Source organism: Arachis stenosperma, chromosome 10 (genome assembly GCF_014773155.1).
Source record: "Arachis stenosperma cultivar V10309 chromosome 10, arast.V10309.gnm1.PFL2, whole genome shotgun sequence".
In the NCBI taxonomy this organism is placed as follows: Eukaryota; Viridiplantae; Streptophyta; class Magnoliopsida; order Fabales; family Fabaceae; genus Arachis; species Arachis stenosperma.
In genome coordinates, this window is record NC_080386.1 from 10,305,419 (window position 1) to 10,333,402 (window position 27,984).

The 27,984-nt window shown below is 37.7% G+C and overlaps 1 pseudogene; it reads right to left on the minus strand.

Annotated features, from left to right (window-relative positions):
- Nucleotides 1-12,882: 12,882 nt before the first annotated feature.
- LOC130956734 (pentatricopeptide repeat-containing protein At3g14580, mitochondrial-like) lies at nt 12,883-20,430 on the minus strand (annotated as a pseudogene).
- Between the last annotated feature and the right edge of the window lie 7,554 nt (nt 20,431-27,984).

Sequence of the window (27,984 nt, forward strand, 5' to 3'; positions counted from 1 at the left end):
CATCCTCTACAATTCTATCTAAGTTTTGTGGTGAGTATTCCATTCATCTCTGCCCAGTTTTCGAAATTCCCCACTGTTACACGTTTTTGGGAAGTTAGTGTTGAAATCTTGTGATTTTGGGTGTTTAGGGATACTCCAACATGGATTCTAAGTGGGTTCTATCCCTACTTCATATGGGCTGAGGTAAGAAGTGCTCAAACTCTTGTGATTTATCATCCTTATGAGCCCTAGGTTGATGTATGTATGTGATATTGGTTATGTTAGTGTATTTGGTGATTTTGATGCACAATTGGGAGGTTGATATTGCTTGTGGAGCTTTGGTGAGGCTTGGAGCTAAGGTTGGTGGAGACTTCCAAAGAAGAGGCTCAATTGATTTGGCTACAAGAGGTACGGTTTAAGTTCCATTTAAGTACCGTGTGGTGTGATGAGAATTCCTAGGCTAGATGCCCCTAGGATTAAGTTTGGATTGTGTAAATGGTTGATGCTAATATGCATAGTTGGTATGTAATGTGAATTGATGATTTGGGTTGAGAATTGTGTGGCCTTGTATGCTTGGTGTATTGAAAATTTGATGTATTGGGTAATGAGTATTAATTTGTGGTTTATGCATTTAAATTGTGAAATTGGGCCGGAGGCCGTAAATTTTGGGCCGGAGGCCGGAAAGAGGTAAGGAAGGTAAGTTGATGTGTGCATTGTATGATGACACAAGTGATTGGATGAATTTCATATAATGAATGTATGAATGATTGGGTTGGTTATTGGATAATGAGGTTTGAGGAGTTGAAGTGTGGAAATTGGTAATTTTGGGTGAAATTGTATAGATGAGGTATGTTTGATTTTGGTTGAGATTTATTATGTGGTCATATATGTGAGTATGATTATTAATGCCTTGATGGTATGATAATGCATGAGAGGTATATATTGTGATATATGTTTGAGGAATGATTAAGGTTGATTTGTGGGTGGAACCACGTGATAGTGATTATGATATTGATTATGTATAATGATGGTTGATTGGAAATAGTATTGTTGGAAATTGAGATGAGGAAGGATGTAGGACATGTTGATATGCTTGGAATTTAGCCATTTGCTTGAAATGGGTAAAGATGGTTATATGATGGTTTTGTGATTCGGGGTAAAGTGTTAATGTATGAGTTGAGGAGGCTTGATGTTGATTTTGGTATATTTTGATTGGTTTCAAAAAGGGTTGAAATTGGCATGTTTTGATTGATTTTGAAAAGAGTTGAAAATGGCTTGTTTTGAAAATGGCACTTTGTGGTTTTATATGAAAACATGGTTTTGGGCATACTTTGACGGGACATAACTTGGACTACGGATCTTTGTTTTGTGCCAAATCTGTTTAGAAATGAAATTGGGTCCGGGATGTCCATGCTGTTCGAAGAACGGGTGAAAAACGATTTAAAATGAGGAAGTTATGTCCGTCGGAAGATTGGGGGTTGAAGCTGTGAATTCTGCAGTTTTTAACTTAGTAAATTTTTAGCAGAATAACCCCTTGCGCGTGGGCACACTTGGCGCGTACGCGCCGATCTTTCAGAAAACGCCATCCACGCGTGCGCGTGATGTGCGCGGGCGCGCCGATAGTGCTGCACCCAATGCCCAGCCATTTTCCAGAGAGTTGTGCCAGAACTGTGCCAGCTTTGTGCCTGGGGCACGAGAGTATCCACGCGTACGCGTGGTTGACGCGTGCGCGTCGATATGGCAAATTTTTAATCCACGCGTTAGCGTGCATGACGCTTGCGCGTCGATGAGTTTTTAAGGACATCCACGCGTGCGCGTGGAGTACGCGTACGCGTGGCATTGTTTTCATGCCAAAGTTGATATTTGAGTTTTAAAAGCCAAATCTCATACTTCTAAGCCTCCGATCTCACCACTTATATATTAAATCTTTATGATATGCCTAGCTATTAGAAAAGGGCTAGTGAATGAGGTAACTTGCGAGTGAAGCAAGGGGAAAATGAATAATCAATGAGGATCATTGAGGATTATGTGAGATGTGGAGGATGGTGGTGGAAGTGCTTGTTATGCCATTGGCCGAAGGGCCGTAATTGTTTATGAATTGGCCGGTTCTGGATTGAACCGTGAGCCGGAATAGCTGTGTATGCTATGAATATTGGCTGGTTCTGGATTGAACCGTGAGCCGGAATAGCTGTGTATGCTATGAATATTGGCTGGTTATGGATTTAACCGTGAGCCGGATGGCTGATATGGATGTTGATCCATGGATGAGAATTCATGCATGTTTATGCTGAATTATTGATAATTGTGAATTGCACTTCCACTATCTGAGATACGAGTTTACATGGGTAGTAGCAAGGGTTGTGGTTCGTCCCGCTTGCTCCGGGTCAATACTTGTGTTTTCTCTCTGGTTGTAAGGGTGACAGGGCACCGATACCCTCTAATGGTGACAGGGCGCAGATACCCTCTAATGGCGACAGGGCGCAGGTACCCTCTAATGGTGACAGGGCACATATTCCCTCTAATAATATTAATACGCAACAGAGAGACTGTGCCCGGGTTAGCTACCGGACACGTCGGGTTGGCTTGATAACCGACAGATGATATCATCAGCCATAGGGCAGGCATACATCATTTGCATATGTTTGAATTGTTTGGGTTTGCCTATTTGTTTTGGATTTCCGTATCATATATGCTATGTTACCTGATTACATGCTACTTGTCCTACTTGTACCTTATTTGTGTATTACTTGACTGTATTGCTTGTGTTTGTACAACTGAGAGATCCCTCATGATGGTGTTGGTGGATGTTGGGGGCTGTTCTTGATGAGATGAATTGATAATGCGATTGCATAATGATGATGATTTTCGAATGAGATCATTTGAGCCCCCCTGGGTGGACGTAGTGATGTGATTTCACTGGCTCCAGGCGAGGGTATGATGTATTGATATAGAGCTGCTGAGGCAGAGCAACTGGTAATGGTTTTGCTTATGATTCTGAGTCCGATTCGTGAAAGAATCAGTGGATTGGGAAAACATGTGTAATATGAACTAGATTTAGCATCCCCTTACGTCAGATGCCTATTTATGGATTAGTGAGAATCTAGGCTGGATATTTGGTGAAAAGGAGTTTAGGATGCTTAGTGAGTTTTTATTGCCGTGCATTGGATTTATTTGGCACTTTTACCGTACTGGGAACCCATGGGCCCGGGGTTCTCATTCCGTATATATCTCTTGTTTTTCAGATACAGATTCAGGTGCTCAGAAGTGAGCTGCGGTTCGTCTGAGAGACGGCGAAGATATTTATTTCCTCTACCTTGTGTTTGATTAGAATCTCTCCATCTTTGTTTTGAAAAGATTATATTATGTATTGAACTCTTTTGGAACTTGCCTATAGAGGCTCTCATGTTTTCTTTGGGAGAGATTAGGATATATTGTTGTCAACTACTTTTGTACTGTACCCTAGCCGGCCTAAACTTCGCGGGTCGCGACTAGTGGCTATTTACTTACGTTATATATATCTATCTGTTATCTGTCTCTCAATCTCCTTTATGTCTGTCCGTTTATCGCTTTCGGCTTCACAGTTTAACTTTTCGTTGTCGAAACGTGAGTGATACGTCTTTGCGATTTTATTTCTACTCTTTTCAGGCTTCTCGATTAATACTCCTTTCAAAATTAACTATATTTATATATTAATAATCCACCTGAGAGTCGTACCACCGTAATATCATTGACTTATGACTCGAGCATAAGGAGCTGAATATTAGGGTGTTACATTATGGTATCAGAGCAGTTCGTCCTCGTGAGCCTGAGGGATGGAACTGCTTATGCTTCAATGCATACTCTGAGTCTGTGCCTGTGCTAGTTAGGGTATCTAACTGATACATCTAGCATGAAGTCCATGAGTGTACCTTTGGTACTTTGAAGCACTATTCTTCCGATATTGAGACTGATCAACTTGATATCGATTGTTTGGTGTGTAGAGGAACCAGATGGCGCCTCGTGGACCCGGTCGTGGACGTGAGAGAGATCGTACGAGTACTCAGGAACCAGAAATCAACCCGAATAACCCGGTAAGCCTTATGGCGGCTTTGGAGAATATGGCTGCTGCTATGCAGACCACTGTAGAGGCTCTTGGGCAACAGATAAACAATAATGTCAATGGTGGAAGGGAAGCTCAGGGCCCGATGACACTGGCAACTTTCTTAAAGGTTAATCCACCTAAGTTCAAGGGAACCACCAATCCGACTGAAGCTGATACTTGGTTTCAGGCCATGGAGCGAGCACTGCAAGCGCAGTTGGTGCCTGAAGAGCAGCGTGTTGAATTTGCTACCTATCTGCTCACGGGAGAAGCATCGCATTGGTGGCAAGGGGCTCGACGTCTCCTGCAACAGGGGAATGATCCTATCACTTGGGATGCCTTCCAAGTGGAATTCTATAAGAAGTACTTTCCGAATTCCGCCAGAACAGCCAAGGAATTGGAGTTACTACAGCTGAAGCAAGGTGCTATGTCCGTATCTGAGTATACAGACAAATTTGAGGAGCTATTCAGGTTTTCCCGCATGTGTCAGGGAGCTCCAGGAGACTTTGAGGAATGGAAGTGTATTAAGTATGAGGGAGGACTTCGAAGTGAAATCCTGAACTCCGTTGGACCGATGGAGATTAGGGTCTTCTCCGAACTTGTGAACAAGAGCCGTATTGCTGAAGAATGTGTGAGGAAGGCTGTTGAGGCGAAGAATGACCGTCGGGAGTCCCACCGCAGGGAGCACAATCAAGAATACCCAACAAGGGGTCAAGAGTTTAAGAGAAGAGGATACCCACAACGTTTTCCTCAAAGGCGAAATGACTTTGCGACGAGTGAGGAGTCCCAAAGAAACGGTAAGGGAAAACGGGCAGCGGCTGCTTCTGATGTTTCGAGCTGTCAGAGATGTGGAGGTCATCACCCAAATAGACCGTGTCGTTATGGTTCGGGTTTGTGTTACAATTGCGGAAAGCTAGGACATTTGGTCAGAGATTGCCCACACCGGAAGGATCAGGAGACTGCCAGGTCCGATTTTCGTACCTGAGGTAATAAGAAAACTGATAACTTAACTCTTTACCACTTTACATAATGCTGAAGGCTGGTATTCACTCGTAATACATGGTCGAATGAAAAATTATGATCTGTTCTAGATAACCCTAAGTTATCTTAATAAAAGGTTTGGTGAGCATAAATGATTAGGTAGGCCTTTAACGGAAAGCAACCTCAGAATGGAATGACTGGTGGGTGATGTCAAAGCCATCATTCGGGAACTCCGTGTCGAGGTAGATTGGGACTTTGCCATGGTTGCAGAGGAGTTGGACATGTGTCCTAGAAATGTCCTAAGGAGGTCAACCGGAATACTACCAAGAGCCAACAACAAGGTCGTGTGTTCACTACAACAACGGGTGATACCGTTAGATCCGACGGTTTGGGAATTGGTAAGCGAAAGATTGGTAACAACGTGTTAAAAGTACGATTAAGTTGGTATGTGGTTTTGGCTATCATAGATAGAAATCTAGTGAATGCCAGTCATGCTAAGTTGTGGTTGAGTACTTGAGGAAATAAGTGATAGAGCTCGTACTAGACGAGAGATCCGAATAAAGCAACGGAAACTTGTGGAAGCAGTAACACAGGATAGCTACGAATAAGAGCTGTAAAAGTTTATTATAGTATCTTATGTTTGAATATTAGAAGGGTTAAGCGGGTTACTGCAAGTAATGATCCCAAATTAGTTGGAAATGATTGCGGCTGCGAGCTTTGATGGTTCTAAAGCGGATAAGAAAATTATCATTAATGCACAATTGGATTTAGATGATGAGAGAGTGCAAGTTGTGGTGTTGAGAGATGAGTGCTGTGATGTTTGGTCATAGTGATCTTGGTTTTAGTTTGAGATTTATAATGATTGGTTTTGAAAGACGAATGTGAAAACCATTAAATCAAAATGTCGATGCGGTATTGAGATTGGTTTGAGGGAACCCGTGACAGGTGGTAAACTCCAATTTTTGGAGAGGTGCTGTTGAAAATTTTTCCCCAAGAATTTGAAAGAGTGTTGGTTTTGGTTTTGAAGATGATTTTTGATATGAGTAATTTTAACAAAAGAGATGTGTCTCAAATGCTTTTATAGATTATTAAAGGAAATGCGAACTCTTATGATTTTGTTAACTCGCTATTCCGAACTCATTTGGTTTCTAGAAATGAAAGGGGTTTTTGATTGATAAGCCAGAGGCTTTATATCAGCAAGTCATGAAGAAATTTGAGGGTTTGAGAATAAGAAAGTAAGTTTGGAGATTATGCTTGGAGTTGAGCTGTGATTAGAGGAATTGGCTTGGCAGAGAGAGAGAGAGGATAGTGATGGAGTATGATTAAGGTGTGGTGATGATCATTGATTGATTATAGTGATGTGAAAAAAAAATGGCTATGATTAACGATGATGGCAATCTTATTGATGACATGATTCGAGATTTAATAGGGTGTGAGTTGATGAGCCGGTAAAAGTAAGGGACGAGGCTGTTGGTCGGCGTTGAACGAACGACCGAGACCCTCAGGGATAGAGAGATCAGAGTGCGGCAACGGAAGCGCGCAGAGTAAAAAGGACCTTGGAACTGTTATACGTTGATATAAAGGCAGACTATGCTCGCGTACTCGTAGTGATGGATGGAATTTTCGAGGGCGAAAATTTCTGTTAGGGGGGTAGAATGTAAAACCCGGCCTAACCGAAATTGATTAAATAATAAGTTAAGTAGGAGCGAATATGGTTGGAAGATTTTGCAATTGGAATTTGATGATTTAAATATGATATTTGGATTCGGTGAATTTTTTCGAGTCGGAAAACATAGTTTTCTGCGTAAAAGCGCGCAGTGAAATTTTGACCGGAAGTACCGGCTGAGATTTGTCTGGTACTACAACTGAGAAAATTGATTATGGGTAAATAAGATTAAGATATGAGGAATTATAATTAGGAGAGGTAGAAATATTTGAAGTGCGATTTAGAGCGCTAATCTTAAGGGTTTTGGTCCAAAATTGGGCCAACGGACAAAAATAAGTGAACTGGGCCTAAGTGGGCCCAAGACCCAACATATATAAACATTAGTTATGAGCATTTCAGCTCATTTTACCCTAAAGAGAAGGGTTGGGGCGCTGAAATAGTGAAGAGAGGAGAGAAGAGAGAAAACCTAACTCTCTTTGATCTTCAAATCACCATAACTTGAGCTACGGAGCTCCGATTGACGAGCCGTTTGCGGCCACGCGTCGCTCTTCTCATCCTCTACAATTCTATCTAAGTTTTGTGGTGAGTATTCCATTCATCTCTGCCCAGTTTTCGAAATTCCCCACTGTTACACGTTTTTGGGAAGTTAGTGTTGAAATCTTGTGATTTTGGGTGTTTAGGGATACTCCAACATGGATTCTAAGTGGGTTCTATCCCTACTTCATATGGGCTGAGGTAAGAAGTGCTCAAACTCTTGTGATTTATCATCCTTATGAGCCCTAGGTTGATGTATGTATGTGATATTGGTTATGTTAGTGTATTTGGTGATTTTGATGCACAATTGGGAGGTTGATATTGCTTGTGGAGCTTTGGTGAGGCTTGGAGCTAAGGTTGGTGGAGACTTCCAAAGAAGAGGCTCAATTGATTTGGCTACAAGAGGTACGGTTTAAGTTCCATTTAAGTACCGTGTGGTGTGATGAGAATTCCTAGGCTAGATGCCCCTAGGATTAAGTTTGGATTGTGTAAATGGTTGATGCTAATATGCATAGTTGGTATGTAATGTGAATTGATGATTTGGGTTGAGAATTGTGTGGCCTTGTATGCTTGGTGTATTGAAAATTTGATGTATTGGGTAATGAGTATTAATTTGTGGTTTATGCATTTAAATTGTGAAATTGGGCCGGAGGCCGTAAATTTTGGGCCGGAGGCCGGAAAGAGGTAAGGAAGGTAAGTTGATGTGTGCATTGTATGATGACACAAGTGATTGGATGAATTTCATATAATGAATGTATGAATGATTGGGTTGGTTATTGGATAATGAGGTTTGAGGAGTTGAAGTGTGGAAATTGGTAATTTTGGGTGAAATTGTATAGATGAGGTATGTTTGATTTTGGTTGAGATTTATTATGTGGTCATATATGTGAGTATGATTATTAATGCCTTGATGGTATGATAATGCATGAGAGGTATATATATTGTGATATATGTTTGAGGAATGATTAAGGTTGATTTGTGGGTGGAACCACGTGATAGTGATTATGATATTGATTATGTATAATGATGGTTGATTGGAAATAGTATTGTTGGAAATTGAGATGAGGAAGGATGTAGGACATGTTGATATGCTTGGAATTTAGCCATTTGCTTGAAATGGGTAAAGATGGTTATATGATGGTTTTGTGATTCGGGGTAAAGTGTTAATGTATGAGTTGAGGAGGCTTGATGTTGATTTTGGTATATTTTGATTGGTTTCAAAAAGGGTTGAAATTGGCATGTTTTGATTGATTTTGAAAAGTTGAAAATGGCTTGTTTTGAAAATGGCACTTTGTGGTTTTATATGAAAACATGGTTTTGGGCATACTTTGACGGGACATAACTTGGACTACGGATCTTTGTTTTGTGCCAAATCTGTTTAGAAATGAAATTGGGTCCGGGATGTCCATGCTGTTCGAAGAACGGGTGAAAAACGATTTAAAATGAGGAAGTTATGTCCGTCGGAAGATTGGGGGTTGAAGCTGTGAATTCTGCAGTTTTTAACTTAGTAAATTTTTAGCAGAATAACCCCTTGCGCGTGGGCGCACTTGGCGCGTACGCGCCGATCTTTCAGAAAACGCCATCCACGCGTGCGCGTGATGTGCGCGGGCGCGCCGATAGTGCTGCACCCAATGCCCAGCCATTTTCCAGAGAGTTGTGCCAGAACTGTGCCAGCTTTGTGCCTGGGGCACGAGAGTATCCACGCGTACGCGTGGTTGACGCGTGCGCGTCGATATGGCAAATTTTTAATCCACGCGTTAGCGTGCATGACGCTTGCGCGTCGATGAGTTTTTAAGGACATCCACGCGTGCGCGTGGAGTACGCGTACGCGTGGCATTGTTTTCATGCCAAAGTTGATATTTGAGTTTTAAAAGCCAAATCTCATACTTCTAAGCCTCCGATCTCACCACTTATATATTAAATCTTTATGATATGCCTAGCTATTAGAAAAGGGCTAGTGAATGAGGTAACTTGCGAGTGAAGCAAGGGGAAAATGAATAATCAATGAGGATCATTGAGGATTATGTGAGATGTGGAGGATGGTGGTGGAAGTGCTTGTTATGCCATTGGCCGAAGGGCCGTAATTGTTTATGAATTGGCCGGTTCTGGATTGAACCGTGAGCCGGAATAGCTGTGTATGCTATGAATATTGGCTGGTTCTGGATTGAACCGTGAGCCGGAATAGCTGTGTATGCTATGAATATTGGCTGGTTATGGATTTAACCGTGAGCCGGATGGCTGATATGGATGTTGATCCATGGATGAGAATTCATGCATGTTTATGCTGAATTATTGATAATTGTGAATTGCACTTCCACTATCTGAGATACGAGTTTACCTGGGTAGTAGCAAGGGTTGTGGTTCGTCCCGCTTGCTCCGGGTCAATACTTGTGTTTTCTCTCTGGTTGTAAGGGTGACAGGGCACCGATACCCTCTAATGGCGACAGGGCGCAGATACCCTCTAATGGCGACAGGGCGCAGGTACCCTCTAATGGTGACAGGGCACATATTCCCTCTAATGATATTAATACGCAACAGAGAGACTGTGCCCGGGTTAGCTACCGGACACGTCGGGTTGGCTTGATAACCGACAGATGATATCATCAGCCATAGGGCAGGCATACATCATTTGCATATGTTTGAATTGTTTGGGTTTGCCTATTTGTTTTGGATTTCCGTATCATATATGCTATGTTACCTGATTACATGCTACTTGTCCTACTTGTACCTTATTTGTGTATTACTTGACTGTATTGCTTGTGTTTGTACAACTGAGAGATCCCTCATGATGGTGTTGGTGGATGTTGGGGGTTGTTCTTGATGAGATGAATTGATAATGCGATTGCATAATGATGATGATTTTCGAATGAGATCATTTGAGCCCCCCTGGGTGGACGTAGTGATGTGATTTCACTGGCTCCAGGCGAGGGTATGATGTATTGATATAGAGCTGCTGAGGCAGAGCAACTGGTAATGGTTTTGCTTATGATTCTGAGTCCGATTCGTGAAAGAATCAGTGGATTGGGAAAACATGTGTAATATGAACTAGATTTAGCATCCCCTTACGTCAGATGCCTATTTATGGATTAGTGAGAATCTAGGCTGGATATTTGGTGAAAAGGAGTTTAGGATGCTTAGTGAGTTTTTATTGCCGTGCATTGGATTTATTTGGCACTTTTACCGTACTGGGAACCCATGGGCCCGGGGTTCTCATTCCGTATATATCTCTTGTTTTTCAGATACAGATTCAGGTGCTCAGAAGTGAGCTGCGGTTCGTCTGAGAGACGGCGAAGATATTTATTTCCTCTACCTTGTGTTTTGATTAGAATCTCTCCATCTTTGTTTTGAAAAGATTATATTATGTATTGAACTCTTTTGGAACTTGCCTATAGAGGCTCTCATGTTTTCTTTGGGAGAGATTAGGATATATTGTTGTCAACTACTTTTGTACTGTACCCTAGCCGGCCTAAACTTCGCGGGTCGCGACTAGTGGCTATTTACTTACGTTATATATATCTATCTGTTATCTGTCTCTCAATCTCCTTTATGTCTGTCCGTTTATCGCTTTCGGCTTCACAGTTTAACTTTTCGTTGTCGAAACGTGAGTGATACGTCTTTGCGATTTTATTTCTACTCTTTTCAGGCTTCTCGATTAATACTCCTTTCAAAATTAACTATATTTATATATTAATAATCCACCTGAGAGTCGTACCACCGTAATATCATTGACTTATGACTCGAGCATAAGGAGCTGAATATTAGGGTGTTACATCTAACACAATCTGCATATACTTCAGAGTCATTTGAGTCATTCCTTTTTCATTCTATTCCCTTTTCTATATAAAAATGATAGGTGATCTATTTTCTCTTCTATTATCTCTACATATTATCATTCATATATTTTTTTTTTATTTCATTATAAGAAAAACTCTTATCTTTTTCATTTCTTTATTCTCATTCTAAATTCTAAACCCTTTGCCAAACTATTCAAAAATTCTATTAATATATTGTTTGAGAAATTGACATAGAATTCATATCTCCACAACCTCAATATTTATATTGAGTTTATCGAGTAAGACGTTTTAGTCATCATAACTTATCATTTATTTGTTCCTCATATTATTCTTATTAATAGTTTATGGTTTATCGATTTCTAACCACATTTTAATAGTCTCGAAACTTAATTTCATGCATGTACTTAGAAGAATGAAATTTGTCCCTTAACCAAAGATTCATACCCAATGACGGACCCAAGCACAACAATGAGGGGGCACTTGCCCCCACGGTATTTTTATTTTTTGTTTTAAAAAATATAGTTATATATAATATGCCCCACTTTAAATTTTAAATGATCTCATTACAAATAAAATAAATTCAATTAGCTAAAATTTTAAATTTATTTTTTTATTTTTCTATCATTTTGACTATTATTTAACTTAATCAAATTTAATTATTGTACCGTTACTCCTTTATTTTCTTAAACTCTCTTCTTAATTTTATATTTTCAACCTTCTTTTTTTATTCCTTGTCTAGTGGTCATCTTCTCTTCATCAAAAAGTAAATTTTTAAATTCTCCAATTTTTTTGTATAGCTCTTCATGACTCTATGTATCTTTCAGTTTCATTATTTCTCTTTTTGATATTTTTAATTACAATTTTTAATTCAAACAATTATAGTTTAGGTAATAATTTAATATTTTATTTTTTTCATGACTTTATATATTTTATTTTATTCTCGATTTGTTCATCCTTATTACTTACTTTTTATCTTTTGTTCTATTATATGTACCTATGTTGCATATAAAATTTTAAAATAAACTGATTAATTTACTAATTTAGAATATATCTTTTATTTTTAAAATTAATGATAAAAAATATTTTAATTACAATATATAATTAAACAGATGCATAAAATCTTTTATCTAACATTATATCAAAATTAAATTAAAAAATATATAATAAATTTAATTATTTTAAAAAAAAATAAAAAAAATTATAAATTATGTTTCTATTATTTTATATTAACATACTTTTCATATAAAGATTTAATTTTTCTAGTATTTATATATAATTCTAATTTCAAATTATAAATACTAATATATCATTAAACACTAATATGTCAGTTAATTCAGTCTTTTATTATTAAATGTGTATAAAAAAATTAGTTAAGATAATAAGTTATCTATAGTTTAATTAAAATATTTTAATTTTAAGTTTTAGAAATAAAAAATATTTTTTTATAAATTATATATAATGAATAGTATTTTAAGAATAAAAGTGTTCACTAACTCTTTTTTAATTTTTATATCTCCATATAATTAATAATATTTAACAAAACTTATTTAATATATATATTTTTACCCCTATACCTAAAATTTTCTAAATAATTTTCTGAATCCATCACTGTTCATACCTATATCAAAACACACATAAAATCTACCTATATCAAAACACACATAAAGTCTAGCCATGAATTAAATCTCTCTTCACTAACGAATCGTGCCTATTTTTATTGGAATATATATATGTATATAGGATTTCTACAAATTTCACTAGAGGTAGGAATTTTTTAAAGTGTTTAGAGAGAGAGAGAGAGAGAGAGAGAAAGAGAGAGAGGAACGAGAGAAGAAGAGAACAAAGCTTGTGATATTTCAATTATCAATATGAAATCAAAATGTGTCTTCACAAAGGAGAGAGAGAGAACTATTTTATAGTTAACTAATAGACTTGGAAGGTACTAGATAATACAACTGACTTGCCGACCATACCCATAGTCTCTACAGCCCCCTCAAACTCACGGTGGCTTAGATGCCAACCTGAGTTTGTCAAAGAATTTTGTAAAGGAAGCAGCTGGGAGCGGTTTTGTGAAGATATCAGCTATCTGCTCAGTGCCTGAAATGTGGGTAACAGCTACTAAACCCGTGGTTACTCTATCTCGAACAAAGTAGAGGTCCAATTGAAAATGTTTAGTTCGATGATGAAGAATCAGATTATAAGCGAGCATGACAACAGTATATTGTCACAATAGACTGTGGGACAAGCAGAGGGGTGTTGTCAAATTTCCAGCAAGCGGTTTTGAATCCATGTCAATTCTGTAAGTACAACCGCAAGTGCTTGAAACTCGGCCTCAGTAGAACTTCTGCTCACAGTGGTTTGTTTACTACACTTCCAAGAGACAAGATTGGATCCTAGATAAACACAATAGCTGGATGTTAATTTTTGATCATCCAAGTCTGATGCCCAATCTGAATATGCAAACGCAGTTAAACGAAGATCAGTGGATTTATAAAAATGAAGAGCTGTAGTGGACGTACCTGCCAAGTAACAAAGCTTTCCAATGTGCTTGAGTAGGGGAGGCCATATACTGGCTCAGAATCACATACTGTAGGCCTCCTAATAATGATCCAAACAGGGTCGGATCATCAAAGGGAGCACTGTCCACAGCTGCTAAGTTATTAGAATCAGAGGAGTAACCATAAGTTTAGAGTATTGCATTCCGGATTTAAGTAATAATTCATGTATATACTTGGTCTGATTTAGAGAGATATGACCTGAAGAGTGATGTGAGGCTTCAATGCCTAAAAAATAATTCACATGTCCTAGGTCCTTAAGGAGAAAAGTGGAATTAAGTTGAGTAATTATATACTGAATTTCACTTTGATTGTTGCCAGTAACCAGCATGTCATCAACATATATTAAAATATATGTAACGTTTGAACCTGAAAACTTAGTGAATAAAGAGGAATCCGAACGAGTACATTGAAAACCAAATTTAGCTAGAGTAGAAGTATGGTACCATGCAAGCAGAGCTTGTTTTAAGCCATACAAAGCTTTATGCAATTTACAAACAAGATTAGGATTTGAATGTTGAAAACCAGGTGGTTGATGCATATATATAGTTTCAGATAAAGTACCATTCAAAAACTGTATTGTGAAAATCAAATTGTTTGATAAACCAACCTTTTGATAAAGCAATGGTGATGATAACCCGAATTGTAACCGGCTTAATTACAGGTGAATATACCTGATCAAAGTCAATAACTGCAGCTTGATTAAATCCTTTGGCAACTAAACGTGCCTTATGTCTAACAATCTCACCCTGTGAGTTCTTTTTAACAGCAAAGATCCATCTACACCCAATGATATTTACATCAGGTGGGGTTTCAACAAGGATCCAAGTTTTATGAAAAACCAAGGCCTTATATTCAATTTGATAGATTTGGGAATAAGAGAATCTGATTGAGCATGGAGAGGAGAGGTTGTAGTGTTGAGTGCCTTGGGTTTTAAGTTTTCGGTTTTTGATCGAGTGAGCATAAGGTGGTGATTAAAGACAGGTGGAGATGGAAATGGTAAGGGTAAAGAAGTGTCAGTATGTGAAACAGGTATAGTATTTATAGTAGGAATAGGATGTGTGAGAGGAGTGAAGTTATTTGGTTGTGCGGTATTAGAAGATGATGCAGAATTAGATATAGTAGAAGGACCAAAATCAGAAGCTTGGTGAGGTGAATTAAGGTGTTCAGAATTAATATACGAATTTATAGATGGTATAGATATAAGATGGGGTAATGGAAGAAGGTGGGACAGAAGGAATAAGAGGAAGAAGTTCATGAATGTAATTACCAATGGAGCCAGATTTATCAGAATTAGAGGGAAAGAAGGAAAAGCCAGGGAATTGAGTTTCATCAAAAACAACATCACGAGACACATAAACTTTACCTTCCTTAGACAAACATTTATAGCCACGATGATTAATAACATATCCTAGAAAGATGCAAGGCTGAGATCGATATTCTAGTTTGTGCGAAGTGTATGGCCTCAAGTTTGGATAGCACAAACATCCAAAAATTTTTAGAGAAGAGTAATCTGGAATTTGATTAAATAGAAGCTCATGTGATGAAAGATGACTAGTATTAGGGGAAGGCATGCGATTAATAAGATAAACAACAGTAGAAAAGGCTTCATCCCAAAACAAGAGAGGTAAAGAGGCTGTAATAAGAAGGACCAAACCTGTTTCAATAATGTGCCTATGCTTGCGTTCGGCCAAGCCATTTTGTTGGGGAGTATGAGGACAAGATAGTTTATGAGCAATGCCTTCTTGCTTAAGAAAACCTTTAAATGCAGTAGAAAGATATTCACCTTCATTGTCACTTTGAAATGATTTAATAGAGAAACCTGTTTGTCTCCCCATGAATGACTTATACTGTTTGAAAACCTGTTTGTCTCCCCATGAGTACGAAGATAAATGCCTGTATGCCTAGAGTACACATCAATAAAAGAAATATAGAATTGAAAACCATTTTTTGAGATAACCAGTGCAGGCCCCCAAACATCAGAAACAACAAGAGCTAAAGGATTATCATAAGTAGATTGAGACATAGTATATGGTAAACGATGTGATTTAGCCAGGCAACAGTAATTACTAATTACAAATAGAATTAGATTCATATTTTTAATTCACTTTCAACTGAAATCTGCCAATAATGTTCTTTACAATAGGAAGAGAAGAATGACCAAAGCGTTTACGGTATACATCAAAAGAAGCACAAGAAGAAAGAAAAGCATTAGCAGAAAGAGGGGCAAAAACAGATTGAGGAATTGTACTTTGTCAAATCTATACAAGCCTTTGTCAGCCTTGCCTCGGAGAAGAACCTCCTCGGTAGCCTGCGATTTCACCAAGCAAAAATCAGGATAAAAGGAGAAATAGACATGGTTGTCTCTAGCAAAACATGAGACACTGATTAAATTCATACAATCTATATCTTTCTTGAGTAGGAATATTGTGAATAATTGAATCACCTACATTCTTAATAGGCATTCCAGATCCATTACCCGTGAAAACTTGTTCTTGACCTTGGTAATCCAAGGGTTGGAGAATATTTGATGAATCATGTGTGCAATGGTGAGTAGCACCCGAGTCTACATACCATGATGGATCACTTACCGAAGCGGGAGTTGCAAGCATTGCTCTAGGATTGTGGAAGGATGAGGGTGGAGGTAAGAATCAATTCTAGGAAACTTGTGACTACTGTGGGGGACCGAAAGTAGCAAGATGGAGCTACATATCCCATGCGGCCACAAAATCTGGCATTGAGGGCAGTTCATAGATTTTCAAGGGCTTCTTCCACCACGCATATTCCTACCACCTCTACCAAGATGGCCTTGAAAGCCTCTACCATAATTTTCTTGAAAACCTCTACCATAGCTAGCGTTTGTACCTCTTCCATAACTACCAAGAATGGATGAATCTGAAGAACGAGGCTCTTGAGTTGGAGCCTGGGTTAGGTGAACTTGAACCATGGATTGATCAGGTTTCTTGAACCTGTCCACAATGTCTTCTTGAGCTATAAGAAGGGCTTCAAGGTCTGGAATGCTATAAGCAGGATCTTTTGCAGTAACATATGTAATGAATGGGTGATAATCTTCATTTAAACCATCAAATATTACATTTGTATGTTCGGATTCAGACAGAGGAGCACCTACAGCAGCTAAATAATCCACTAATTTTTTAATTTTCAAGAGATAATCAGTGGTTGAACCTTCTTTCGTGATAATCTTGGGTTGAAGTTGTAGTTGTCGAACCCTAGTCTTCGTCCGAGAAGCAAAATGCGTGTGAATGCGAGACCAAATCTCATGTGCAAAACTGCAACCAATTACAGGATGCTGAAAAAAAGAATCAAGAAATGCAAAAAGCCAAGAAGTGAGGTTGTAATAATCAGTGCGCCATTGTTTGTATGCTTGGGATTCTGTATTTGTTGATTCATCAACAGTAGAAGTAAATCTTGGAGGGATTTTCTGCACATCCATTGACTCTCATTTCTTCTCACTCCCAAACTGAGACATTGCAGAAACATTGATAGCACCCTTGCTGCAAAAATATTTTAATTTAAAATTCACCACCTCTTCCACGCACATTGGTTTGTCTATTCTCTGCTGCATTGCACATCCAAGAAAAAGCAAGGTCCCATGATGTTCTCATTTCACAAACAACTCAATGAGTATATTTGCAGAAAGATTATATTGTATTATACTTTTCATCAAGTTTATCCTTCCAAAACACTATCAAGATAAGCACAAGTGGAACTTCTACTATCTTGAGAAACCACACACCTCACAATCTGCTTCCACATTCCCATCTTTGGCACAAAACGCTGCTTCATCATCTGCCTTACAGCCCAATCAACCTCCACAACCACACCCTTCTCACACATACCCTTCACAAGAACTTTATAAGACATGAAACTAGGACCAAACCCCATCAACACCATTCTCTCCATGATCTCTTTGGCTTCCTCAAATCTCTCATTATCAAGCAACCCATACGCCACTTCTTGATAAGACCCTCCATTGGGATCACATCCTTTTTCCATCATCAATCTCTCCAACACCTTCTTTGCCTCGTCGACCCTCCCTTGCTTCCTCAACCCTGAAATCAGCACATTGAAAACCACGACGTCAGCACCAACCCCAAAATTTTCCATTCTCTCCAACAACCCAAAAGCACCATCCACATCCCCTTTTTCGCACAACCCATGCATCAAAGTAGCAAAAGTCCTCACATTTGGCTCACACCCTAGTTGGGGAAATTCATCAAATACCTTGAAGGCATCCTCCAATTTGCCACAACCACACAACCCCTTGATCAGAATGTTCAGGCAACAAGCATCCACCTCAACCCCCAGCCTCGGAGCCGCCGCATAAACCTCGTGTGCAACTTCATAGAACCGTGATGAGACCAAAACATTTAGGACAAAATTAAAAGTTCTGGTGCTGGGCAAGCACTTGAATTTTGTGGGCATGGCGAAGAGCGTGTTGACAGCCTTGTCAATACGGTTGAAGCAGTGAGCGTAATGCTTAATTAGGGCAAAGAAGAAGTCGTCGGAGAATTCAGAGAGGTCGAGGGTTTCGATGAATCCTTGGAGCGCGTGAGGGAGGTTAGCGCGTGAGAAATTGGTGATAATAGAAATGGAGAAGGTCTCGGTGGGAAGGTAGTCCTTGCGGGAAGAGTAGAGGGAGAGAAGGGTGACGGCAGAGGAAGGGTTTGTGAGGGAGTTGGCCAGGGCGGTGGCTTCCTTTGGTGTGAGCCAGTCCTTGTGGCGGAAGCGGATGAGGATGGCGGAGTCCTTAGGGTCCGGTGGTGGCGGTGGTGGAAAGGGGGGTGGAAGAGGACGGTGAGGGGTTTTACGGTGAAATGGTGTGCGCGGAACGGATTTTGGGATCATTGTTTTGAAAAGTAGTTTGAGTTTTGGCGGGAACTGAGAAGTAGAACTTCTGAACTTTGACGGAATGGGAATGGGTCTAATGGCAGCAAGCAAGAAGCCTAATATAAACCTTCACAACAGAAAATGACAGATATGAGAATATTATTGTTGGATAACATAAATGTAAACTACTAAAACTGTTCCAGTACAATCCTATAAATGAAAAATAATGATTACAACCATATCTGGCAACAGACAAAGGATGGAGAAGGTTACAGGGGAATTTCAATAACAACGAAAAGGTGTAGTCACCAATAAATGCAAACTGCCAAAATTCAAAGCAGATCACTTGGGAGGTGACATTTAAGTGTTGATGTTTGAGAAGGGTCTCACGAAATGGCAGATCCTATGCCATTTCCTTCTCCTCTTCTTCTCACACACAATGAGCAAGTTCTGATATTCCAATTCCAGCAGGTAAATTTGATATTAAAATTATGATTCCCTTGCTAAGTAATTTCTGTACTAAATTACATAACAAAGTATTCTTACTTACAATAAAAGATTCAAAAATTAAGTCCACTAAAAAATATAAAACGAATATTCATCAATGATTAGTGGCAATAACCCACAAAGTAAGAATATTCGTTTTAACCCACACACAACACAACAGAGAAATCTAAATTTGGTTCCAAATACCATACAATGAAAATGCAAGACAACCTCCTTGTATCTACTTATTTACAAGTCATTGTTGTGATGTAACCTGCTACCATACAGGAAAATTACTTACAGGCACCAGCCGCAACCAAGACCACAGCAACCAAGGCGGGGTTCTAGTACAGGTCTTCCTTCAGCAACTGCATAACCTTAATTAAGGTCAAAGAGGAAATCATATCAAAATCCAGCTGTGGCAAGCATGATTAAAGGAGTATGCTACACTACAAAGACATTATCATCAAACTCGCACCTATTACAAAATGAAATCAGAGTCTAATAACCATCTTCTAACATAAGCAACATTGCTTTAGTGAAACCGGCCCTGCATGATTTCCTAATTCCTATTAATTCATCTTAATGTAAATTCAATAACTTGGGTTTGGATGGAAAATGTTTAAAGAAAGATCTATGTGGTCAGAAAGTCTTAGACAATCATCCCATCACCTAAGCGTGCCCTTTGATCACAGGCAAAAGAATCGAATATCCAACGATTGAAACCCTAACCCTATCCCTATATCACTACTAGCCTTCAAACTTATATCCAGATCACTCCCGTCACCAAACTCGACCATTTTAAACCTTCAAAAATCAACTTCAAATGAAAAAAAAAATAAAAAATTATAATCAATGAAAAATACCAAGTCAACCAAAGTTTCTGAACCATTTTCCACGCAGATTAAACTAAAACTTTCTGCAGCTGAAACATATAATAGCACACTAACCAGGGCAGAACATAGCGAAAGCTAGAAGCAAAAAATTAAATTTAAAAAAAAAAACACCTCGAAAAGTTCCAACCTTTGATCCAACCCATCACTCTAATCAACCACCTAATCATTCTAGGAACCAATCTAACCCTTAAGATCACAAAACCTTCTAGTCCAAAGCTCAAATCAAATCCCAGAAAAAACTAAAAAATAAAAGAGAGGTGATGGTGGTAGAGAGGGATACCAGGAACTGCTTGGTAGCCATGAGGGTAATAAGGAGGATGAGGAGCCGAGTGGTCGGCGGCGGAACAGGGTGGGGAAACCCGATGGCTGGGTGAGGATCCAGCGGAGGCGGAGGGTAGTTGGAGACGCCTTGGAAGGTGCCGTACTGAGCAGCAGGGTAGGGCTGAGGTGGCGCTGCGGAATGAGGGGGCGGTGGCAGTGAAGAGTGGCGGTGGTAGGATGTGACGGCGGCGTTGGAAGGGGGGTGGTGATGAGATGTGACGGTAGAGCGTGTGTGACTTTGACTGCTGAATCCGTGTGTTTTGTGTGTGGAAAATAAGCCCTTTTTTAAGTTTTACAAGGCTAATAATCAAAACAATGGGTACTAGTTTGTTGTTGCTGTGAATTTGTTGTGTGAGAATGATCTTTTTCACTCTGTATGGTTGGTTTGGACTCCGAAGATTGTGGGAAAAGGGAGAAGACTTTAAGGTAGTGTTTGGTCAGAGGTCAGTGGGTGTGTCTCAAGGTTCTGAGAACCGGACCGGTCATCAAACCATTCTAGTCACTGGTTCACTGGTTTACTGGTCCAACCGGTCCAACCAGTGGTTCAACCAGAAAGACCGTTTTAGAATAGAATAATAAATTATAAATATGCAAGTATTAAGTTGAGGGTATAGGGTAGTATGAAAATTTTCTAATGAAGTACAATTTCTCATCAGTACACAAAATGTTAAAAGAAATATCTGACAAGAATAGGAAGAATATCAAATGAATTATCATAAATCCAACTAAAAAATAAACATATTACTTGGATAAATAAATTTGATAACATTATTAATAACAAAGTTGGTAGTGGACTAGTGTTAGAAAGGCTTTCACCAAATGAAGGTGCATACAGGCTTTAAGAGACAATAGACTTGGGTTTGTGCAGCAGCATTTTAGATGAGTTGCTTTGAATTTGGTGAAACTAAACTTTGAATAGGTACAATACAAGCTTCACCAAATGCTCATAACACAAAAAGACAGTTTCTCAAGATACATAAATAAGTGCTCATCCTCTGAAAATAATCATCTGAATTGGTATAAGGCAGGAAAAAATGACCATAAGTCTCTTTACCCAAGTCGAAATAAACAACCATATCTGAACTCAACAATCAGCATTCAGCACCAAACATTACAAAACATTACAAAACATTAACCAATAATCACACTAAACATTCCAAAAAAGTGATGACACTAAACCTGCATAGTAAATAATCCAAAGACAATGATTACCAATATCCAGCAAATAAACAATAAATACACAACAACAATTTAGCAAATAAACAAGAACATGACCTAAATAGAAAATCCAACAAATTAAGTCGCAGCAACCTAACAATTTTGGCAAATTAAAACAACAACAGCCCAACAATTTAGCAAATTATCAACTTAACAAGTTCAAGAACAGAAAATCACAACAAAAACAAAAAAAAATTAAAAGTAACAGAAGAACACAAGAACAATTAGCAAATTAACAATTTCAGAATAACAATTAAAATCTACCAGAAGAACACTAATGCAAGTGGAATCATCATGCTAATATGTTTTCTGTAAAGATGTTATTTGTGCAGCTAAAATTTCTTAATTACTATGATCCAATTATTCTAATTTCACATGCAATCAACTTACTAAGTTTCTAAAAGCTAGAAATTATAAAACCAACCAGAAATATGGTTAAAGCATTTCATCAAACATGTTGAGTGCGGTAAAATTAAAACGAAATAAGAGAATTCAAAGCTTAATTTCAATGTGACGGAGAAGAGAACAAAACTATTGTAACTTTAATTCAGTCTATGAAAAAATCCAAACCACTTCCAAATCAAATAATTACTTATTGTAATAGAAATCAGAAGATGAAGAGTTTGACGAAGAGTATTGGTGTTGTGTGAGTGTATTGTCTGGTGGCGGGTTTAGGGAACTCACGGCGACAAAAAAGAGCAGTTCGACGGCTGGGTGGAGCGCGCGGGTTGGTCGCAGAGTTTGAAGCGGAGCAACGTGGCTTCCAGACGAACGCGAACTCGAACGGTGAACAGCGAGTTCGTGAACGGTGAACGCCGAGCGAACGTGAACGGCGAAGAACGCGAACGAAGACGTGAACGTGAACGGCAAACAAACGACGACGGAAGGACGGCTCAGCAGACAAAGACGACGGACGCCGAGCTCGAGGAAGCAGCCGCGATCGGTGACAGCGAACAGGGGTTGAAGACTTGGAGCACGAGGGAAGCTAGATGACGGATGGCGAACTTTGAGTGCGACGGACGGCGGCAGTATTCCACTCCTTGCCGCGGTGGTGTAGGCTTACAGTGCTAGGGTTTGTGTGATTTCTTTCTAAATGAAAGAAAGAAAGGGAGAAAGGGAGAAAGAAACGAAGGAGTTCCCTTTTTGTGTAAACCGGCCGGGTCCTGGTTCGGTCCGATCAACCGGTTCTTGTCCGGTTCAACAATTTTTTATTGGTTTTTTATTACCGGTTTTACATGCCTGATCGGACCGTTAATGTTGCTGATTCGCGGTTAACCGATTCGACCAGCCGGTCTGGTCCGATTTTCAGAACATTAGTGTGTCTACACAAGATAGATACACGTTGACATATGTCTTTTGTTTGGTTGTTGAGACACACAATTTTAAATGACACACTGGTACATAAATTGATACAAGTTATATGTATCCAGTGTACCTCTAATAAGTTGAGACACAAAATTAATATTGAGACATTGATTATTTTGACAATTTTACCCTCCCTCATCTTTATTTCAACTTCTGTCTCTTCTCTCTTCATAGCCAACCAAGCAGAATCTCTTCTCTCCTTCCTTCTTCTCCCCATTTGAATTTCTGTTTCTTCTCTCTTCATGGCCAACCAACTTTCTCTTACTGAAGTGTCTCTGCCACTGCTATTGTTACTGTCTCACTTCCTCCTCATACTCTTCAGATTGGATCTCTGTCTTCTTCATTCTTCCAAATCTCCAGATCTGCGACTTGTCTCACTTCCTCCTCATACTCTTCAGATTGGATCTCTGTCTTCTTCCTTCTTCCAAATCTCCAGATCTGCGACTTGTGTCTCTGCCATGCTGTAGGCGAGCCTCTATCATCGACCCATCGTGCCTCCATTTTCATCTCTGTTCATCCGTCTATTTGCCCCTTTCTGGATTTTTTTCCCAAAATAAAGTTTTTTTGTTTTTTATTATTAATCTATGCTATTTTTAGAAAAAAAATTTATAGTATGAATACTATAAACAATTTTTTTCCGTTGCTTCTATGCTGTTGAAATATCTCACCTTCCAATTAATTTTTTAATTTGATATTCCATTCGTTCATAGTCGCTTCAACAACTTAAAATTGACACAAAGGATTCAAAATGAAAACCATACCAATTATTTACTTGTTGTTTAACGAGGAAGATATGTATTAAATTTGTTGTTGAAATTATTAAAATTTTTGTTATCTGAATTTTTTTTATGAATAGAGATGGAAGAAAAGAATCAGTGTAGCTGTTGAAAAAATATAGATAGTGGTAATGCTGGTAAAGGTAGATGATGAGGGTATTATTGGCTTTTTAAAGTTTGATGTGTTTTATGTATGTTCTTTGCCAAACATAAAACATGTATATATGTATTTTGTATTTATGTCTATATAATTCATGTCTTTGTGTCCATGTCTCATGCTATACACTAAACAAACGGAGCCTAATAACGTGGACCACAAGGTGAAATTTTGTGTGGACCGATAGATTAATCATGTATTCATAATTTGAACATGACTTGTTGAATTGGTTACTTAGGCAATAAGCAATTTTTAAGAGGTAATGGTGCCTTTCAAATCACACTTTTGTGTGTGGTAAATTAAAAAAAGCTAAAAATAGAAGCCGTGAAATACACAGTGGTACAACAGATGCTATATAGAAGAGGCATTTCACAATCACTGCTTAAGTGTAACCGACCTAATTAGACAAAGTATGTTATGAGAAAAGTACACGAATGGTGCTGTGGGCATCACGTGGGGCTTTAAAGCATTGGCACGGAAATTAATAAGAGCAGAGTATGATTGGACCATAATGATAAAAGCCTCCATACAGCTCGTCAAAATGTGTCTGAGGTGCCAAGAGTATGGCGATTTCCATATAGCACTAGTAGAAAAGCTAACCTTAGTTATGACATCTTGGCCATTCACAATGTGAGAAATTGACCTCTTGGGACCTTTTCTTATGGCACCGGAGCAACTCAATTTCCTCATACTGGCCATCAGTTATCTCACAAAATGGGTGAAAGCAGAGGTATTAGCCAACATCATAGCGGTCCAGTGCATGAAGTTTTTCTTGAGGCAAGTAATCAATCGATTTGGAATTTCTGAGGTTGTTATCTCGGAAAATGGTACTAGTTCGCAAATAAGAAGTTTCATAACCTTCTCAAGGGATTAGGAATCTGGCAACATTTCTTGTCGGTTGAACACCCGCAGACAAATGGCCAGGTCAAAGCCGCAAATAAAGTTATCTTAAAAGAGATAAAGAAATGATTGGATCAAAAATAGGGTGCCTGAGCGAGTTGGCTAAAGTCGTGTTTGCGTTTGCAAATTGAAAATTTGTAAATTCGGCAAAATAAACGAGATAGATAACAGACAAAGTGACACAGAAAGAAATGAAACCCACCAACATATTGATGCCTAGCCTCCTAGTCACCTATGACCAGCCAAGGGTTAAGAGCACTATTTTTCCAAATTCTCATAGAAAATTTTGATTAGATAGTTGGCACCAGCCGCATAGCTCCAATGTGTTAATAATCTCCTTTCACCCTCTAACGTTAACCAAAATGAATGGTAATCTCTGCTTAGCCTTATCTTGAAATACTCTTCTTTAAACCTATGGAATGAGTCCTCTGGAAGACCAAAAATTTTTTTGAATTTGATCCGAAAAGACATGTATTTTTTCTTATGTTTTCTTTCTCGATTTGGCACAATCAGAAGGAAAAAGAATAAAAAGATCTCCACAATAGCCGAGATCTTTAAATACTCGCACACCAGCTCAAAATCACCTAATAACAACCTAACTGCTAGGGTGAAAGTTGGGAAAGGGCCACGACACACCAGTTGAAAAGGGACATCATGAACGACAAAAAAAAGGAAATCGGAGTCCCAAGACACTAAACATGGGTTTATAAAACCCACATTCAATTTAGGATATGGGTTGCCGACAAGTTGACATAGCATATGTGCTCTTGCGCATTGGGAAGTGAAAGGTCGTACTGCACTTCCATCGCGCCACCTCCGCAAATCACCCAGGCCTTCCGAAATTCTTGCCAATCACCCTCACTAAGTCGCGAAGGGGTTCCCACCACATTGGAGGTACACCAGTAGCAAATTCTGGGAACTCCCAAACGAGTTCCAGAAGTTGAGGATTGGCTCTCCTTTAGAAAAAACTACAATAATAGAAAAAATTACACTAGCAAAAATATGTGTGAATTAACAAACTATTTCTATCAAGATGCAGTGGTAGTGTCCTTTCTACCCTACCAGAAACTTCTACCAACATCTCCACTTAGAATCTTGAGAGATATGCTCAGCAAAAGTTAGAAATAGATGCAGTAGATACTCTGACAATAGCTAAAAATAAAAAAATACTTGACAAAAAAAATACCTAAAGAGGAAGAGAAATTAAATGCAAGGGATCAATGAAGTCATAATCCTTGGAAAAGTAACGAAGAGTTCCACAAAGAAGAAATGGAAAATGAAAAAAAAAATGCAGGAGAAAAATGAAGCGAAAAGAGAAAAAATGAAGAAAAAGAAGAAAAATGAAGAAAAGTTGAAACAATTATCAAACAAATATGTGCAATCTCTAAAAGTGCAAATATGAAAGGACTAAGAGTAAAATTGTAAAAAATTTCAAATAATAGTATTTAAATTCTAAAGAATAACATTTAAATTCCACCCACATCAATTGATGTGAGCCTTGAGAAGCGTACACGACTACGAGCAAGAAACTAGAAGCTTCCGACAGTTCACATGAGAGTGAAGAGCCACCCCATTAGGCTTCGAAAGCTTGACAATCACCCAAGTCCACAAAAATGCATGTGACATCGTCACCCTAGACACGTCATATTTGAGGGCATTGTTACGGACCTGACCTCAGACCCAAACAGCCCTACTACAACCCAAGAAGGTACCTCCAGCTCCATACAAGTCTAGGGCTTAAAACCTTCACCTATCATCCGACTCAACGATGTTTTAACAACTTTTTAAATTCGAATTTTAAATGACCCTAGTTTCATAATCACCCCAAAGATATGAGTAACAGTGAACCCTATATAAAGAGGAGTTATCCGCTCCTCCAAGTATGATCTTTTGAACCCTAAAAAATTTCACCTCTTAAATATTTACTGATTTGAACGTCATAGTATCTTTGCAAGTCACTTTTACCTTTTTTTCATTCTCAACTACTAAAAGGCTCAATAGGAGACCATTGCGAAGTCTCAAGAGGCGATCTTTTATTTTTCAAAGGTAACTCACGAATAATTTCTTACATGTATGCTCTACTTTTTTAAAGTCCGACATGGAGCTCTCTCAAATTTTCTAACTACCCAATGTCTACATTTATATAAAGAATAATGCTAGATAATCAATTTTTCTTTTCACCTAATTTTTTAGAATTTTTTGTTTATCTTAAATACATAGCCCTAAATTCTCATTTATAAATATAAATACTAAAATTAGTTAACATAACTAAAAGTTGGTTCTTTATGTTTTTTCATTAGAAAAAGTATGAAGTATTTCTATCTACTATCGTAATGAAGAGGTAATTATGATTTTTTTTTTGTTTTTTGGGTCATGGGTGGGTAATTATGAATCTGTTACATGGCGCCTGATTCAATACTCCTGGAAAGTTTGGAGTATTAAAATTCTTCTTAAAGAGTTAAACAAAAGTTAACGTATTTGGAGTTTTAGTACTCTTTAATTAAGAAGAGAGAGAAGAATCATCATTTAATTATTAAAGAAAGAGAAAAGAATTAGCATTAAATTCTATTTGGGTTAAATTTTTTGTTTTAATTTAAATTTATTTTATTTTTAGATTGATATTAAATTATTATAAAATTATGATAAAAATAAAAATTTAAAAGAATTAAAAAGATATAATACTCTTATTATTCTAAATTTTTTTATTTAAACAAACATATTCATATTATTTTAAAATTAATACGAATAAATTTATTTAAAATTTTTAAATTTTAAATAAATATATTCATCTTATTTTAAATAAATGTTCTCGTATTATTTTTTTAAAACGGTTAAACATGGTTTTTAAATATCTCAACAAAAGAAATAGATATATGTAATCTTTCAAATTAATAATATTAGAGTGTATATATAAGTACATAATATCTGAAAAGATTAATAAATCTTACCTAGAAAATATAGTTAGAGATATTTTTTGCTTAAGATAATAAAAATAATACGAATACACTTATTTTTATTAAATTAAATTATTAATTTAAATTATATCTATCTAAATTGTAAATAAAAAATTTAAAAAATTTAAAATTCAAATATGTGAATAAAATTAGATTAATAAAAAAATAAAAATATACGAATACGATTCAAATTGTACAGAAATAGGAATAAATTTGTCAGTAAACAAATTCATTATTTTCAATGAACAAAAGAAGATAGTATATTAAATAAACTTTATAAAATAAATTATCATTTTAAATAAATAATTAAAATAAATAAAATATAAAATTATTAATTAATTAGATTTTATTAACTAATTAAATAACTTATATACTAATAGAGCATATTAAATTTCTTATAATAATTATAATTATCATTTATTAAAAACATATTTTATAAGTTGTAATTAATATGTTTGTAGTTTTTCAAAAAA